Source organism: Mauremys reevesii, linkage group 15 (genome assembly GCF_016161935.1).
Source record: "Mauremys reevesii isolate NIE-2019 linkage group 15, ASM1616193v1, whole genome shotgun sequence".
Lineage (NCBI taxonomy): Eukaryota > Metazoa > Chordata > Testudines > Geoemydidae > Mauremys > Mauremys reevesii.
This window is the reverse complement of record NC_052637.1, coordinates 3,140,652-3,147,318: the sequence shown is the minus strand read 5'-3', so window position 1 is coordinate 3,147,318 and position 6,667 is coordinate 3,140,652. Positions and strand designations below refer to the sequence as shown.

The 6,667-nt window shown below is 52.3% G+C and overlaps 1 protein-coding gene across 2 annotated transcripts in view; it reads right to left on the bottom strand.

Moving 5' to 3' along the window:
• LOC120383893 (zinc finger protein 84-like) overlaps nucleotides 1-6,667 on the bottom strand; it is a 162,974-nt gene that overhangs the window by 53,405 nt on the left and 102,902 nt on the right. The window lies entirely within an intron of this gene.

Below are 6,667 nucleotides of genomic sequence, written 5' to 3'. Positions count from 1 at the left end.
GTTTTGGGTAACTGTCATCATTGAACCGTCAATCTCGCCCTCCTCCTCCCTCCTGAAAGCGCCTGCGGGCAATCTGTTCGTGCACTTTTCTGGTCAGTGACGCCACAGCCCTGCGAGCATGGAGCCCGCTGCAGTTATGGCCGTTTTCACCTCCTCACACCTTATCGTCCACCTCTTCCACAGTCATCTGCTGAGAAATCGGGCTACTTTTCAATGGTGCTGCAAGCACTGGTGGACCATAGGGGACGTTTTACCAACATCAACATCGGGTGGCCAGGCAAGGTTCATGATGCGCGTGTTTTCAGGAACTGTGGTCTGTTTAGATGCCTGCAGGAAGGTAGTTTCTTCTCGGACCACAAAATAACTGTTGGGGATGTGCAGATGCCTACAGTGATCCTTGGGGACCCAGCCTACCTGCTAATGCCCTGGCTTGTGAAGCACTATACAGGCGCCTTGGACAGTGACAAGGAACTCTTCAAGTACCAGTGAGCAGCGTGACCTGTGATTGTTCAGTTTCTTTACAGAGAAGCTGAACCTGCCCCTGTTTCTTTACCAAGTTACTGTTGACTAGCATCTGCAGTTACATACCCTGTCCACCCCGCTTCCCCCACTTCCAACACATGTGTAAAAATAAAATACATGTTCCATTGTTACTTAACAAAGGTTTCTTTATTAATGACTTTGCGTTAAAGGGTTGAAACTGGGACGCAGACTGTGCTGAGTAGGGTGTGTGGTGATGTAAAAACCGCCTCTGAACTTGAGGAATGACAGGCTCCTGCTCCTAGAGCGGTCCGCAGTGCCGCACTGCTTGTTTCAACGGAGCCTGCCATCCCTCCTTTTTGGGATTCTGTGTGCGGGGGCTATGTGACCTTGTGGCGGAGGAGGACGGATACAGATTCCTCTGCTGCGTGACTCAGCGGTCCAGGACAAGGACCGCTGAATAAGATCTGTAACCCCCCTCCCCCGCTACAAAGTCACGCCCCCCCCACCCACACAGAACCTGGAAACCACCTCCCATACCGACCAGGGTGCCTACAGACTGCACTGTGTGTGTGACCTGCTGCAGATCCTGCCCCCTTGTCTGTATCCTGGTAAAGGTGACTGTCCTATGCAATTACCAACCCCCATACCCACCCACCCCTTCAAACACAGTCTTCTGTGAAAAAACGTGACGGAAACAGTAATTAACAGCAAAGTATTTTTAATAATTAACTAGACAGGATGAAACTGGGATTTGGGCTTGGGTGAGTCTGGAAGGGAAGGACTTCTCAAAATTGAGGGTATGAGAGCTTTTGGGTACTTGAGCACTCTGCTGGGGTGCAGTGACAGTTTTCACGGCCCCTGGTGGTTATTTTGGGTGAGGGGGGTATGGGACTTTGTGGCGGGGGAGGGCGGTTGCAGATACACTGCAGGGGGGCTCTGTCCTCCTGCCTGCGGTCCTGCAGAACATGCACAAGGCGCCGGAGCGTGTCCGTTTGCTCCCTCATTAGTCCAAGCAGCGTTTGAGTCGCCTGCTTGTCTTCCTCACGCCACCTCTCCTCCCGTTCGCTGTGTGAGCGCTGGTACAGAGAGAGGGTCTCCCTCCACTGGCTCTGCTGGTCCGCCTCGGCTCGGGAGCAGCCCATAAGTTCATGGCTCTGGAGATCTTCTCCTAGGTCTTTGCATTCCGTTTTTTTGGAGTGCAGCTTCGAAAGCACAGACTCCTCGCCCCACACACCGATCAGATCCAAGACTTCCCGGTCAGTCTATGCTGGGGCCCTCTTTCTGTTCAGAGATTGCATGAACTCCTCTGCTGGAGAGCTCTGCATCGTTGCCGGTGCTGCTGAGCTCGCCCCGATGTCCAACCAGGAAATGAGATTCAAACTGGCCAGACACGAAAAGGAATTCAAATTTTCCCAGGGCTTTTCCTGTGTGCCTGATCAGAACATCCAAGCTCGGACTGCTGTCCAGAGCATCAACAGAGTGGTGCAGTGTGGGATAGCTCCCGGAGCTACTAAGGTCGATTTGCATCCACACCTAGCCTAATTCGACATGGCCATGTCGAATTTAGTGCTACTCCCCTCGTCGGGGAGGAGTACAGAAGTTGAACTAAAGAGCCCTCTATGTCGAATTAAATGGCTTCCTGGTGTGGACAGGTGCACGGTTAATTCGAATTAACGCTGCTAAATTCGAATTAACGTCCTAGTGTGGACCAGGCCTTAGAGTTTAACATGGGGGCCCTCTAGGCAAGCATAGAATAACTTTGGTTCATTCAGGCCTAATAAAGATGCCTGATGACACCAACAGATCTGTGTCCTTTGATCTCACTGGGGGCTCCCAGCCCGGGATCAGCAGGAGGGGAAGGGATAAGATCAGGGAAAGAAGAGAGCAGTCGAGGGGGATGATCTGTGACAGGGAGGAGAGAGACAGGGAAATAAAAAGGGATGTAAAATGAGGGCTAGAACAATGATGAATAGAAAAGGACAGTACGAAAGGAAAGGGAACGTGAGCGGGACGGATAAATTTATTATGTTACTGAAAGCGAGACTGTAATTCATTAATTCCCAATATTAATCCCTGGCCATTGGTGCTATTTTAGTGCAGTTAAGAAAACTGTTCTCAGTAGCTGGGGATCTCCTTGCTGTGCTGCTGGTTATTAAAGCTCCTTCTCTGCTCCTTTTACTTTGCTACTTTCCAGCAACTTATTGTAAATAAAACATTACAAACAATTCTTCTTGTTTGTTCCACTTTAATGTCCCAGCTGCAAGGAATATTGAGCCTCTAGGAAGAGAGTTTGGATTTCACTGTGTGATGTGTCACTCTCCAGCCTGTGCTCTGCCTCTGTCCTGTGCACACCCATGTCAATCAGGAATTCCCCAGCTGTGCTCTGCAGAGAGGTGACTGGTTGCACAGGGTGCAATCCATGCAGGGACTCGGGTGCTGCAATGCTGAGCATCACAGTAATTTTTAGGCAGCGAGAAAATCACAGGAACAGCAACAGTGTGACCCTCAGAGCTGAGTCAGGGGCCTAAACTCCCTAGACAATGCATGGGCTACACAGGCACCTTACAATGCAATTCACAAAAGCCACCTCAGTAGGCGGGGAGCCATGTAAGCTGGCCAATGGGAGATGCTGACAAGGGGGGAAGGGATGTCCTAAGCCACACCCCTCTCATGGATAGGTGCCTAAATCTGGGCTGCAGAGAGTGTCTGTCTGTGCTTAGCAACCCACAAACAGGAACTCACCGTCTGATGTCCGGGGCCTCCAGTTGCGGCAGCTGCCAGTGCCTGGTAGTGATGGCAGCAGCTGGGTGCCCCAGGCCCTTTGAATTCGCCCCAGCAGGCTGCAGGGCTCCTAGGCGCACGTGCTGGGTGGGTGCAGTGGCACATTAGGGGAAGGTGAAGCCCCGGACCCTGGCAGGAGCCATGCTGGGCAGGGAGGGAGGAAAAGCCCTGAACCCCGGCAGGAGCTGCACTGGCCAGGGGTGGGGAGAAGAAGCCCCGGACCGTGGTAGCTGGGCAGGGGGTTGGGCAGGGTGGGTAGGAGAAGCCCTGGACTCCAGCAGCAACCACGCAGGGTGGGGTGGGGGGCAGAAGATGTGGGGCTGAAGCCTGACCCCCTTCTGTTCAGAGATGGCCTGTGTCCCTCTCTCTCCCCTGCCCCCTGCTCGGAGCTGCCTCTAACTCTCTGGCTGTAGAGAAATTCAGCCCAAATCTCCTCACCTTGGTATCTCCGTTTCCCCCCTCACCACAAAGCCATGAAGGGATTCAGCCTAGGAGGCAGGGTCAGCATTAGCCGCATTTGGCAGATGGGATCTAAGGTACACAGAGGTGAAGTGACTTTCCCAAGGCTAAGCAGAGAATCAGTGGCAGAGCAAAGAACCAAACCCAGCACACCTGAGCCTCAGGCCTGAGGCTTAACCACTGGGTCACCCTTCCTATCCGAGGAGGGGGAACCACCCTCTGCTGCTTTGAATGGGTGGGTGGGAGCGGGCACTAGACAGAGCCACCAGGAGATGGGGAGCAGAGAGAGATGAGAAAATGGACATGGGTGGGTGGGAAGCAAGAAGGGGAAACATCAGGAAGGGGAGCAAGGACTTAGAGAAGAAACAAGAGCGAGGGAAAGGGGCAGGGAGAGTGATAGGAAGGGAGAGAGGAAAACTCCCCCCTGCTTGCGTCTCCCATCCACCTTCTTCCCACAGCCGTCAGTGGCCCTCAGCTCCCAAACAGGCCCTAAGCAGGGGTGAAGCACAGAGACTGGGGTGTTACTGAAGACAGCTTGTAGCTGAGTGCAATGATTTTAATACACTGTAATTCATGGTAATGTAATGCTGTAGTTCACTGCTATTTTAATAATGACATTGCTGCGATACCAGTGATAGACACACATTCAATAACTAGAGTATGAAAGAAGTGTATAAATATGCTGAAAATTGTCAGTTCTGGGGACAGACTGAGCCCCCCCAGACACACACACCTCACCCTTAAGGCAGGAGGGGGCAGAAAGGAGTGAGCAGTGGGTAGGAGGAGGCTGTCAGGGGAGGGGACTTGGGAGAGGGGGCAGAGCAGGGGCAGAAGCGGTGGAGTGGGGTGAAGTGGGGGCTTGGCCTCAGGGAAGGGGGAGGAGACGGGATGGGGCACCCACCGGCACAACCAAAAGTCAGCACCTCTGGCGCGTGGGGTGGTACTAGCGGCAGGAGCGAAGGCAGGCGGGTGGGCATGTGGAAGCCCTGGCCATGCCGGAAGAGCCCCCAGCAGCGCAGTTGAGTGGGGGGCCGAGTGCAGTCTAGCGCAGGCGCAGCACCACCCAAATGTCAGGCAGACGGAGTCCACATGGGCGCAGCTTGTGCATGCGGGCACCAGTGGGGGCCCATTGACTGTTCTGCCCTGGGGCCCGGAATTGCTGTGGTTAGGCCTGGGGGGACTGTGCTCATGTCCTGCTTGGGGCCCACAGCCCAGCTCTGTGCGTTCCCATACCTTGTTCTCTATCTGTTTCCTTTTCTGTTCACTGTGCTGGTTTAGATCAATGATGACACTCATTTAGGGGGCTTCCCTTGGGTAACTGAGAGAGATTTATGGTCTGAATTCTCACTGGCACAGCACTGCCAACCCCAGGCATTTAAAAATCTTAAATCAGGCCAGCCCCTCAAAATCATGAGATTTAATAATAATAAATAGTAACTATTAGTATTATTTTATTTGCCTTTTGGTTTCTCAGAGCTTTAGACTGCACTCAGGGCCCCATATGGCTGGGGGGGGGGGCGAGGATTGGTACACTTTACCAAGGCCCGGAGACCCTGGGGGCCCAGCCCAGGCTGCAACCTCCATTACCATGTGTGGGAGGGGGCCTGAATTACAAGTTTGTACTGGGCCTGAAAAAATTATGCTTGAGCCTTGACTGCACTGGGGTGAAATTTTTATGTTTTATTTCTGCAACAAAAAGAGCTAGATTCTTTCTTTGTTTAGAAAACAAAAGCTGAGAGTCTCACCTCCTCACATGCTTCCAGGAGCTGGGGCTTCATCAAACACAACAAATATCACAAGACTCATGATAAAATAATGAAAGTTGGTGATGCTGCAGCCCCTTTCCACTGGAACAAGCAGCGTTAGTGTAAACGAGAATCAGGTCTTGAAAACACTTATTCCAGTTTAACCCAGCTTTTAGCCTGAGAGTTTGTCATCACAAGGCTTGGAAGAATTAGCTTTTATTCATAAATGTTGGCAAATGTTCCTTTTGCTGTCTCCACACAGACCAATGAAAAAATATTTCAATTGATAATAAATGATAATTGGAGATACGCAAAGTAAGAACAAGGCTGCTTGAGAACTTATTTGTGTTTGATTGAAGGCCAGTGACTCTGTATCTTTTGGCAGGTGATGTGACCATCTGTGTTTTCATGGTTATAAAACTTCAACCTTTTGAATCTACTGACATTAAATCATTGGGGTCTGACTCACTATTGACATATTCCCCCCCCCCCCTAATTTCCTGCAATTGTGAAAATTGAATTTGAGAGCAATTGGAAGGAAATGCTAAACCCCAGATTTATATACAATTGTGAACATTTAACTCAAATATTGGGAAAAATGCTTAAAACTGACATATATTTAATATATCAGTGAATTCTCGATATGTAACGACAGAAACATGAACCGCTCCCGATTCGCTACTTTGGCTGCACTGAGCATGCGCGCCTGAACTGAGCATGCCCAGTAACCTCCGCTGTCGCCACTGCCCTCTCTCTGCCCTCACTTCTACTCACGATTTGCTGCCTGCTCTTTGGGGGCGTTTAAAAGGCTCAAGGGGGCAAATCGCAGCGGGGGGGCTGCCAGGCTCTGAGCGGGGGACAGAAATTTACTGGCCAGAGGGGTTCAAGCTGCTCTAGGCAGCGGCAGGAGAGAGGCTGAAGGGGAAAAATCGGGGGTGGGGGGTGGTAGCTGCGGTTAAGCCCGGGGGGGGGGGGGAGACGCTGCCAGACCCTGTGCGGGGACAAAACCCCCGTTTAGGGAGGGGGTGTGGGGGGAACAGTGGCCCCTTGGGATGAGCCACCTGCTGGGCTCGCAGATCTGGGGGTGTCGGGGCTGCGGGGGGGCGGGGGGAGAGGCTGTTTTCAGTTCTGCCGCGTGTCAGCCCCAGAGCAGGGGCGGGTTCCTGGGGCTGGGTCTTAAAGGCACCGGCAGCCCAATT